The following is a 12134-nucleotide window of genomic DNA, read 5'->3' as shown; positions in this document are numbered from 1 at the left end:
TAAATAAAAATTGGGTCTGGAGTTTGGTTCTTTGGCTTCTCCAGTGTCTGAATGTCTGGCGGTGAGGAATAGGCAGTGATTCTGAGATAATATACGCTTCACAAAAATCCATTGTAATCCGATTTCCTGTTCTCTTCCACAGTTCACAAAACTCCAAAGTGCTAAAAGAAATCGCTTCAGCTTCCTTGTAAACTAATAGCCGGTTTAACTTTTATCACCATATTACTGAGAAATTTCACATTAGGTGAGTCACATCGGCTCAGCCTTGAATTAGCGGCGTGTTCATTCATTTACTATCTATATGTATCTTGGGTTTTTCCGGGGCTTGAACCTTCCTCCGCACTTATACATTACAGATTTGAAAGATTAAATTGCCACATCTAATTTATCACCAATGTCCATCATCCACAGGCAAATGTTTCTCACACTACTGGATTCTTTGTGTATTCTTTCTTATGAGGAACGCAGCAGAGTGAGACTTCCTTGCTTGAGGAAAGGTGGTGGCGGGGAGGATGTTGCTGCTGAACTTAGTTGTCTTGAAGTGGACCTAGCATCAAATATATTATGGAATATGTCCGTGTAACACTTCCAGGTATTTGTGATCTCTCACATAAATCACAGTACCCCCCCCCCCTTTTAAATGCCTTCATTTTCTTTTCTCTCCAGAAGGACAGATCCATGTTTGTTCAGGTATCACCCAGGACCCCCATCTATTTCCTTGACTTGAGAGATCACAAAAAAATGTGTATCCTGGTCCTTGTTCATTTCTTGTGTAGCGCTATCCCCACAGGAGCCACGGGTCCTCTGTACTGCCACGACCTTCTTAAAGCGCAATAGAAATTTGAGGATATATTTGGGATTTTTAAGGTGCACAGTTATAACATAAACATTTATAAAAAAAAAAAAAGTAGAAATTTATTGAAACATTAAAAACAAACATCCAAAAGGAGAAGTATTGATATTACAGTACTAATACATGTGCAAGCTGATTTCATATCCCTATGACTCTGGAGCCTCAATTTACATACAGTTTTTGAATACACGGGTAATCGATATGACCAATTATGGCTTTGGCGCTATGCATTTTGCCAATTCATGAATATTTTCAATGCGTAAATTTGTGTTATGTATTCTTGATGTTTTTTGACTGTTTATTGTCCTATCTTTCTAAAAATTCTCTCTACTTTTAGTGCTCACTGTGGCTGATCAATAAATTCTCCTGAAGAAGCCAATTACCGAGGTGAAACATGTAGCGATGAAATCAGCTTGCACTTGTATTAGTACTGTGATATCAATACTTACCTTTTGGATGTTTGTTTTTAATGTTTTAATAAATTTCTACTTTTTTTATAAATGTTTTTGTTATAATTGTGCACCTTAAAAATCCCAAATATATCCTCGAATTTCTATTTATCTGTCAAGGGATGTGGTGTTGTATCTTTACTAGATGATAAGCAAAATACCTTTTTTTTTTTCTTAAAGCAGAGTTCTGACGGAAAAAAAAAAATTAAAAGTCAGCAGCTACAAATACTGCGGCTGCTGACTTTTAAAATAAGGGCACTTACCTGTCCAGGGCGCCCAAAATGTCCTCACCGGAAGCCGACCCGTCCCTTGGCTCCCGGGTGGAGGCGCCGCCATCTTCAGTAGGGGAATCAGGAAGTGAAGCCTTGTGGCTACACAGCCTGGTTCCCTACTGCGCATGCGCGAGTCACGCTATGCGTCCTCACTGGTCCCTGCTGTCTTCTGGGACCTGTATGTCTCCCAGGAAACAGCAGGGAGGATGGAGGGGCGGACATGGCCGAGATCGCCGCGGATTTTCCGGAATTTGGAGCAAATACCTGTATAATACAGGTATCTGCTCTCCCCTCCCCCTGAAAGGAGCCAAACGTGACACTGGAGGAACCGGATAAGCCAAAGTTCAATTTTTGGGTGGAACTCCGCTTTAACTGCTCAGTCCCCACGGACACACCTGCTCTTGAACTCAAAGCCATATACACCTGTGGACTTAAAAGAGTTGTAAAGGCAGAAGGTTTTTTTTTTTTTATCTTAATGCATTCTATGCATTAAGATAAAAAACCTTCTGTATGTAGCAGCCCCCCGAATTACCTACCCGAGCCCTTTCTCTCTCCAGCGATGTCCACGATCCCCTCAGCCATCCAGGACACTCCTGATTGGCTGAGACAGAGCAGCGGCAGCGTTGGCTCCCGCGGCTGTCAAACAAAGTCAGTTAGCCAATCAGGGGAGAAAGGGGGTGGGGCCAGGTCAGGGCTCCGTGTCTGAATGGACACACGGAGCTCTGACTCGACTTGGTTGTCCCCTGTAGCAAGCTGCTGGCTGAGGGGCACTCAAAAGAGGGAGGGGCCAGGAGCAGCGAAGAGGGACTCGAGAAGAGGAGGATCTGAGCTGCTCTGTGCAAAACCAACTGCACAGAGGTGGCAAGTATAACATGTCTGTTATTTAAAAAAAAAACAAAAAACGAGCCTTTACAGTAGGCTACCACCCTAAGGATGCACAGGAATAAGACCACAAACAGCTTGGAGATAATCAAATTTATGCATTTATGTATTTAATGCAAACAGTAAATCACTAAACAAGTAATTATACAGACTTAGGCCCCTTTTCACACTGGACGCGATTTTTTGACGCGACTTGAAGCAATGCCTGTGTCATCTTGAGGTCTATGGACATCAAAGTTGGACCAAAGTAGTGCAGGGACTACTTTGAAGTCGCACACATTTGAATGGCACTCGTTGGAAATCATGATGGTACGACTTGTCTTGTGACTTTGCAGTCCCAAGTGGCAGGACAAGTTGCGCAAGTGTGAAATGGGCCTTAAGGGTGCTATGAAGGGTGAATGTTAGACCCCTTTCACACTGGGGCCGCCCGTGCTTTCGCGGTAAAGCGCCGCTCGTTTTAGCAGGCGCTTTACTGCTGTTTAAGCGACGCATTTCGGCCGCTAGTGGGGCGCTTTTAACCCCAAAGAAAAAAAGAGGTTAAAAACGCTTGTGTTGCAGTGCTTCAGAAGCCTTTTCCAGACGCTTCCAAAGCGCTGCCCATTCATTTCAATGGGCAGGGATGTTTTGGGAGCACTGTATACAGCGCTCCCAACCCACCCCAAAGATGCTGCTTGCAGGATTTTTTTTTCTAACATTCTGCAAGCGCACCTCCCCAGTGTGAAAGCACTCGGGTTTTCACACTCCGGCGGCATGGGAGGCAGTTTACAGGCGCTATTTCCTCTTCATCAGAGCCTTGGAAAACAAAAGAAAGTCTGTACAATGTGGTAGACCAACATAGAGAGGAGTGGCGGATTGGGAGGTGTATCACATGGTGAGTGATGAATTTACTCTAGAAGTGTCCACATCACAGCGCTCTACATAATGTAGAGTAAATGGTTTGTGTGTTATTTGTTATTCCATGTTTGTCATCTGTACCTGCATTAGAGCTTGTAGGAAAGCTGCAGCCCATACATATCAGTTGCAGGCTGGAAGCAGTCTTTTCTGGGGGGTTCTATGATCCTCCTAGCAGAGTGCTATCCTGTGCTGCAATAAGGGTTGTAGCTGTCTGCCTTGGTGGTAGAAAGTACCTGGCACCTAGTAATTAACGTTGGCCAGCTTGTGGCGGGGCCCTTCTTTAGGTGGTGCACTGTCCCTAAGAGTGTGCTTGGATGATAGGAGATAGGTCACTAGGTGGAAGCAGTCTCTATTTGAACTAACAGTGGATGGTGGGTGTTTTATCGATAAAAGGTGGAGATTTTCTGAAATTATTATTATAATACAGGATTTATATAGTGCCAACAGTTTACGCAGCGCTTTACAATCTAAAAGGGAGACAAATACAGTTACAATACAAGGGAGTTGAGAGGGCCCTGCTCAGAAGAGCTTACAATCTAACAGAAACATTCGCTCATGATAAACCTTTGCAGAATTGTGTGTCCTCTGCTCTGGAAAATGCTAGTTGCCTGGCTGTCATGCCGCTCGAATGGCTTCACTACTTTCTTTAGTTTCTCACCCAGAAGAAGTATGCAAATATGGAACTTCCCTGGATTGCAAGCTTGTTCCAGGCCTGCGACTCAGAAATACTTACTCCGGAGGATCACCGTGACGGCCAGACAGCAAACTATTTCAGACAGAGGTCATCTTTGGGGTATTCCTCACATTCCTCTCATGACAGGCTTACTTTACGTTGAAATCCCATTCATGTATAAAAATGTCACATATTTTCTGGTGCCTTCAGCCGGCATGCCTGTGCACGCTCTCTTCACAATTACGCAATGAACTGCGATTAGAAGAGACCAGGAAATGTTTGTGTCGCTGTGTTATTTAAAGGGAACCGGTCACTGTTTGGCTTATGCAACTATTATACACCTCGTTCGACATCGAATGCAGCTTTAAAATCGCGGGACTTCATCTGAAATTTGCACGATTTCAAAGCCGCAGTGTCAGTGCGACTTGGAAGGCATCTGTGTGACTTCATGCACAGATGTCTACATAGGCAAGTCGAAACTGAATTCGCCAAAAGCAGTGCAGGAGCTACTTTTTCAGATCGACACGGCACTGGTTTGAACAGGGCCATTGCCGAAATTAGGGTGCGACTTGTCATCATTATTATTATACAGGATTTATATAGCGCCAGCAGTTTGCGCAGCGCTTTACAACATGAGGGCAGACAGTACACTTACCTGTACAATACAATTCAATACAGGAGGAATCAGAGGGCCCTGCTCGTTAGAGCTTACAGTCTAGGAGGGTCATGCGATTTGACCTGTCAAATCGCATGACAAATAGCTTATACTCTCCACTAGACATGTGCACAACAAAAAATTTTGTTTCTTCACCTTTCCGTTGATTCGTATTTTCGTAACACAATTATATTTTCTTTGATACGAAATGATTCATAATTCCGTTAGTCTAATTTTCTTTGATTCGAAATTCGTAATTTTTTTAGATAATAGACATGTGCACAGCCAAAAAATTTGTTCATTTTCGTTTCATTAGTTTATTATTTTTTTCGTTTTTCGGGTCATTCGTTATGATCGCGATTCATAAATTCGTAAATGCGTTCATTCATACATTCGTAAATTCGTTCATTCGTACATTCGTACATTTTCACATTTGTACATTCGTAAATTCGTACATTCCTCAAATTCGTAAAATCGTACATTTGTAAATTAGTAAATTCGGAAGTTTGAAAATCCAAAAACCCGAAAAATTCAAAAATCTGAAATAGTAACTAACTATTAAATTATAGGTATTGTAATTTCCTGTCAAATTTGACTGTCAGTGAACGTAACAAATACAAATTTATCCGAAGTTACAAATTATCCAAAACGAATGCTGCATCTAAACAAATGAAATGGAACAAATTAATAATAAATAATAATATTAAAATGCTGTTATTATTATTATTATTTATTATTATTAATTCATTACGTTCCATTCCGTTTTTTCGGATCATTCATAACTTCGGATAAATTTTGTATGTGTTACGTTCACTAACAGCCAAATTTGAAAGGAAATTACAATACCTATAATTTAAAAGTTACTAGTAATTACTAATAGTTAAATTATTATTAGTTAACTATTATTTCAGATTTCCGAATTTTCGAATTTACAATTTTACGAATTCACTAATTTACTAATGTACGAATGCCCGAATTTACGAATGGCCAATTTTATCGAATTTACGAATATTCAGAAAAATTCGTTAAACGGGTTTTCGTTAATTCGGATATTCCCGAATTAACAAATTTGTCGAATTTCGTTAAAAAACGAATTCGGAACGAAACGAATTGCACATGCCTATTAGATAATAATTTTCGTTTATTCGGTACACTACTCGTAATTTAGTAATTGTTACTTTTGTGAGATTGCCTTTTTCGTTGATTCGTACTTTCGTAGGAAATAAAGAATAATAATCCTATGCTTGCTTTTCTAATAAGTCCTGTACTTACTCCATTCCACTCCCTCAGTCACCAGACCTGAGTCTCCTCCTCAACTGAATCTAAAAAGATTCAGGAATGCCGTGTGACGCAGACACAAAAGGGATAAGCTGATTGGCTAAAGATATTAAAGAGGAGTTCCCATTTTAAAAAAGAAATTAAAAGTCAGCAGCTACAAATACTGCAGCTGCTGACTTTTTATAATCGGACACTTGCCTGTACCAGGGTCCAGCGATGCGGGGGATCGAAGCCCCGCTCGTCTCCCCCTCTGTTCAGCGGCGCCGGCATTTTAACTGTAGGCGCCCAGTTGTGGCTTTACAGCCTGGCACCCACTGCGCATGCGCGAACGGCGCCGCACGCCGTGATTGGCCGCTCAGTCACCTGGGACCTGTAATGTGTCACAGATGTGTCCCAGATGATTGACAAGAGGGAGGGGGCAGAGCTGAGCCCTTCCTGCGCCGAGGGGAAGTGATGTCACCAGCCCTGGCACTGAAGGAGGCAGACTACGAGGGACCCACTAGCAGCAGCCATTTAGAGGTGAGTTACAAAAAAAAAAAAAATCCAAATTTTTTTTTTTTTTTTTAGGCACATTCATGCATTTTTTTTTTTTTTGGGTGGAACACCACTTTAAGTAAGATACATCACTCACTAATACACTGCCCATTCGAAAGAACGATCTGAGAACACAAAATTACGAACATACATATTAATGCCGCGTACACACGAGCGGACTATCCGTCAAAGTAGACTCTGACGGACTTTCGAACGGAGTTCCACTGAAACGGACTTGCCTACACACGATCACACCAAAGTCCGATCGTTTAAAACGTGATGACGTACAACGGGACTAGAAAAAGGAAGTTCAATAGCCAGTAGCCAATAGCTGCCCTTGCGTAGTTTTTGGTCTGTCAGAACAGCACACAGACCAACGGTTTTCTCGATAGGTATTGACTCCGTCGGAAAGATTTAAAACATGTTCTATTTCTAAGGTCCGTCAGAATTTTTCGAAAGAAAAGGTCCGATGAAGCCCACACACGATCGGAATGTCCGACGGAATGATTCCGTCTGACCTTTTCTGCCCGGAAAGTCCGGTCGTGTGTACGCGGCATAAGATACACTTACACTGTCCATTCAAAAGAACGATTCGAGAACACGAAGAAACGAAATTACAAACACACAAATGAAAATACGAACATACGAAATTATGAAGAGACAAAGGATTGAAAATACGAAATGTAAATCATTCGTTATAGATGTCGTTTTCTTTCTTTTACTGTTTCGGAGTTTCGTATTTTCGTAAGTTTGTCCGTTCGTATTTTCGCGTTTTCGTTATTTTGCCTGTTCGTAATTTTGGTTCTTTCAGCTATTCGGATGTTCTGATTGATCCGAATGTACGAATACTAACAAATTCGTACGAAAATAGATTATAGTCGAACCGAATCGTACATGTCTACTCTCCCCTGCTGTAGCAGCCAGCTTTGCAGGTTTTATAACCCCAGATTTGCTTTTTGATTATTATAACGATGCCGGCTTAGTTTGGAACGATTTGCACTTGCGTCCTTATTTACCTTCACTTTGTCTGGAGCTGAGGGAAGAATCGAAAGCAGCCCAAAGATTATGTCATTTTCTTTTCTTCCACCACCCGCGGTGGAAGGAAAGAAAATCGCTCGATTCTCCCCTATCAACACAGTGAGTGTTGATAGGGGGAATCCCTCCCGCAGCACAATTGTGTTCTGCTAGTGGAGCCTTCCCTTCACAGTCATCACATGAAAAAAATCCAACAGTCTGGTTGTACTGGAGTTGATCGATTGATTGACTTAAAGGAGTTGTAAAGTCTCAGACTTCTTTTTTTTTTTTTTTTAATCATCTTTATTTTATACATTTTTCCCTTTTATACAACATATACAGATCCATATACATTTCTTGGATATATTGAAAATACAATTTTACAATTAATTCATAAATCGCTATCCTATATATAATCCCATACTTATATCTGTTATTTCATTAAGGCCCCTTTCACACAGGCACCATCAGTTTAGCCACGTTAAAAACGTATCAGTTCTTATCCGTTGCTTCATCCGCCATCCGTTCCGTTAATCTCCGTTTTCATCCGTCTTCTGTTCCGTTGATATCCGTTTTCATCCGTTAAGGTATACGTTTACATCCGTTTTTTCATCCGTTTTTGTATCCGTTTTCATCCATTTACAGCAGTTTCTTTGCATTTAAGGAAATTGCCCAGAAAGCCTTGCTCCACCCATCCTACATTGCCATGCGTGAACAATTTGCTGACTACTTTCTATCTCCATCAGGAGAAGTTTCATGGCAGTATATATATATATATAATGCAGTGCAAATTTAAATTTATTAATTCATTAATTTGGGTATTTCATTGTGTTTTGATAGCATAAAAAGACACAAAAGCACATGATATGTTCAAAACAGTTTTAGTTTTATTATTCTGCATAACCCTTTTAAAATAAAGTTTTTTCACTTTGTTTTTTTATTTGTCAAAGTATGAACTTTGAATAATTTCTTCAAAACGGATCTTAACTGATCGGACGTTGACGGACATTGTCAGTTAACGTCAGTTAATATCCGTTTTGACAGATCTGGACGTAGCTTTGTACGTTAAAAAAAACGGATAAAAACGGAAGCGGAGGTTAACTGATGGTAACGGATGGTCATCCGTTTGCCCATAGGAATGCATTGTCGTCCGTCGACGGATGGAAGAAAAACGGATAGACGGTCCGTCCGTGTGAAAGGGGCCTAACACTCCACTCAACCACATACATTCCAACAGTCCAAAAAAAAAAAGGGGGGGGGGGGGGACAAAACAAAAAGGCCCTGTAATATTACTCTATATATAATTTGATAAGCTTACTGAGGTTCTAAACTCCTCCCATTTTTGCCATGTTTTTAAGGTTTGTTCCTTTAAACCTACTTCTGTCGCTGTCATCAATTCCAGGATTGCATCTCGCTCGTCTCACACACCCATCACTCCATAGAGGGAACCACCGTTTTCCTCCATTTTCGAGCTATGACGGTCCGTGCTGCTGTTAGCATATGTCTTAAGATGTCTCTTTTAATGGCTTTCATGGAGCCAGGGATCATTGATAAAACTGATACTAATACATCTGGTATCTGTGCATTTTGTCCTGTAATAATTTGATATATATTATAGATCTTTGACCAGAATAAGTCTGAGTTTTTCACCTTAATGCATTCTATGCATTAAGGTGAAAGAACACCTTGCACTCTCCGCCCCCCCCCCCCCCCCCAGCCTCCGTTTTACTTACCTGAGCCCCGAATCTCCGTTGAAGTGATCCCGCGTTGCTTTCCCCCAGCTCTTGTGGGCTCTTCATTGGATGATTGATAGCAGCGCAGCCATTGGCTCCCGCTGCTGTCAATCAAATCAATAACACGGCGCGCCGGGAGGGCGGGGCCGAGTGATACACTAGACAGCTATGGCCGCCGAGTGTATCACACAGGAGCGCTCCCGCAAGCTAACCCCCTTGGGAGAGCGCTTCCCAGAGGGCGGTTAGCTCTTGTGGGGAGGAGCCGAGAGACCCCAGAAGAGGAGGATCGGGGCCACTCTGTGCAAAACAAACTGCACAGTGGAGGTAAGTATGATATGTTTGTTATTTTTTTTTTTTTTTTTCCTAATTAAACCTTTACAACCCTTTTAAGGTGAAAAACCTTCTGTGCTGCAGCTGCACCCCAGAGCCCCCCTTTATCTTACCTGAACCCGATCGTTCCAGTGACGAGCACAAGCCCAGCAGCTCCAGCCGTTTTGGGTACTCATTGGCTCCCGCTGCTGTGTCAATGGACGCAGCAGCAGGACTCGGGAGCGCGCCCGCGCAGGTGGCCCCATGGTCATCGGCTCTCCGTGGGGGCATTTGCCGAAGAGGAGGAGCCAGAAGCGTTGCCAGGGGACCCCAGAAAAAGAGGGTTGGGGCCGCTCTGTGCAAAACCCTTGCACAGAGCAGGTAAGTATAACATTTTGACAATATTAAAAAAAAAAAAAAAAAAAAAAAAAAACCTTTACAATCGCTTTTAGTACAACCAGCCTGCCCATAAATGGATGGAATTCAGCTGGTCGCTGCTGAACCAGCTGAGAATCGAGTCATCTATGGTCTGCTTAAAGCGGACCTTCAGTCACTTTTTCATGTTTCCATTTATTAAATCTTCTGCTCTTGTTGTTGTTTTAATTTTGGATAGTAAAAATTTTTTTTTCTGCCAGTAAATCCCTTATACAGCCACTTCCTGTTTCTTGTCTGGTCATTAGCCTAGTCCTATGACATCATGCACAGCTCTCTCTATCTCTCCTGAGAGTTTGCCAGGAAGGGAGGGGGGATGAGTCATAAGCTGGCCAATGGGAGCTGCGGAGCTGGAGGTGTGCCTCTGTGTAAATCCAGGAAGTGAACAGGCAGCAGCTTCAGCTGCCCACAGTTAAAATGGCTGCAGCCAGACTCAGTGGAGGGAGATTTCTGCAGCATTTTTGGCAAGTACAGAATCACAGTATATATAAAATAATATGCAAAGTGGTTGTAAGGAAGCTTCAGAATGGCAAAGATGTTTTTATTACAAATTATGTGAGCAGACTGCAGTTCCTCTTTAAGATGCCACCTAAGGTCTGACAACTGTCCTGTCACTGGCCTGAAACAATGCTGATAACATGAGCTGTCTCCCAGCTCCTGAGTAATAACATGCTGAAGTTTAATCTGCTTATATTTAGCTTTCTGTGGTTCTTCCCCTCCCCCATCATCAATATGCTTATTCAGGTTTAAAATTAAAGTGATTGTAAAGGCTATATTTTATTTTTCCTATACAAAAATGTAAATGTATTTTATTGGGTTTTTATGTGATGGACCAACACAAAGTGGCACATAATTGTGAGGTGGAAGGAAAATTACAGTCAGGTCCATAAATATTGTGACATGGACACAATTCTAATCTTTTTGGCTCTATACACCACCACAATGGATCTGACATGAAGCAAACAAGATGTGCTTTAACTGCAGACTTTCAGCTTTAATTTGAGGGTATTTACATCCAAATCAGGTGAACGGTGTAGGAATTACAACAGTTTGTATATGTGCCTCCCACTTTTTCAAGGGACCAAAAGTAATGGGACATTTGGCTGCTCAGCTGTTCCATGGCCAGGTGTGTGTTATTCCCTCATTATCCCATTTACAAGGAGCAGATAAAAGGTCCAGAGTTCATTTCAAGTTGTGCTATTTCCATTTGGAATCTGTTGCTGTCAACTCTCAATATGAGATCCAAAGAGCTGTCACTATCAGTGAAGCAAGCCATCATTAGCCTGAAAAAACAAAAACCCATCAGAGAGAGAGCAAAAACATTAGGTGTGGCAAAATCAACTGTTTGGAACATCCTTAAAAAGAAAGAAGGCACCGGAGAGCTCAGCAACACCAAAAGACCCAGAAGACCACGGAAAACAACTGTGGTGGATGACCGAAGAATTCTTTCCCTGGTGAAGAAAACACCCTTCACAACAGTTGGTCAGATCAAGAACACTCTCCAGGAGGTAGGTGTATGTGTGTCAAAGTCAACAACCAAGAGAAGACTTCACCAGAGTGAATACAGAGGGTTCACCACAAGATGTAAACCATTGGTGAGCCTCAAAAACAGGAAGGTCAGATTAGAGTTTGCCAAACAACATCTAAAAAAGCCTTCACAGTTCTGGAACAACATCCTATGGACAGATGAGACCAAGATCAACTTGTACCAGAGTGATGGGAAGAGAAGTGTATGGAGAAGGAAAGGAACTGCTCATGATCCAAAGCATACCACCTCATCAGTGAAGCATGGTGGTGGTAGTGTCATGGCGTGGGCATGTATGGCTGCCAATGGAACTGGTTTTCTTGTATTTATTGATGATGAGACTGCTGACAAAAGCAGCAGGATGAATTCTGAAGTGTTTCGGGCAATATTATCTGCTCATATTCAGCAAAATGCTTCAGAACTCATTGGACGGCGCTTCACAGTGCAGATGGACAATGACCCGAAGCATACTGCGAAAGCAACCAAAGAGTTTTTTAAGGGAAAGAAGTGGAATGTTATGCAATGGCCAAGTCAATCACCTGACCTGAATCCGATTGAGCATGCATTTCACTTGCTGAAGACAAAACTGAAGGGAAAATGCCCCAAGAACAAGCAGGAACTGAAGACAGTT

The sequence above is a fragment of the Aquarana catesbeiana genome, linkage group LG06 (genome assembly GCF_042186555.1).
Source record: "Aquarana catesbeiana isolate 2022-GZ linkage group LG06, ASM4218655v1, whole genome shotgun sequence".
NCBI classification, from domain to species: Eukaryota; Metazoa; Chordata; class Amphibia; order Anura; family Ranidae; genus Aquarana; species Aquarana catesbeiana.
Note: the sequence above shows the minus strand (reverse complement) of the source record.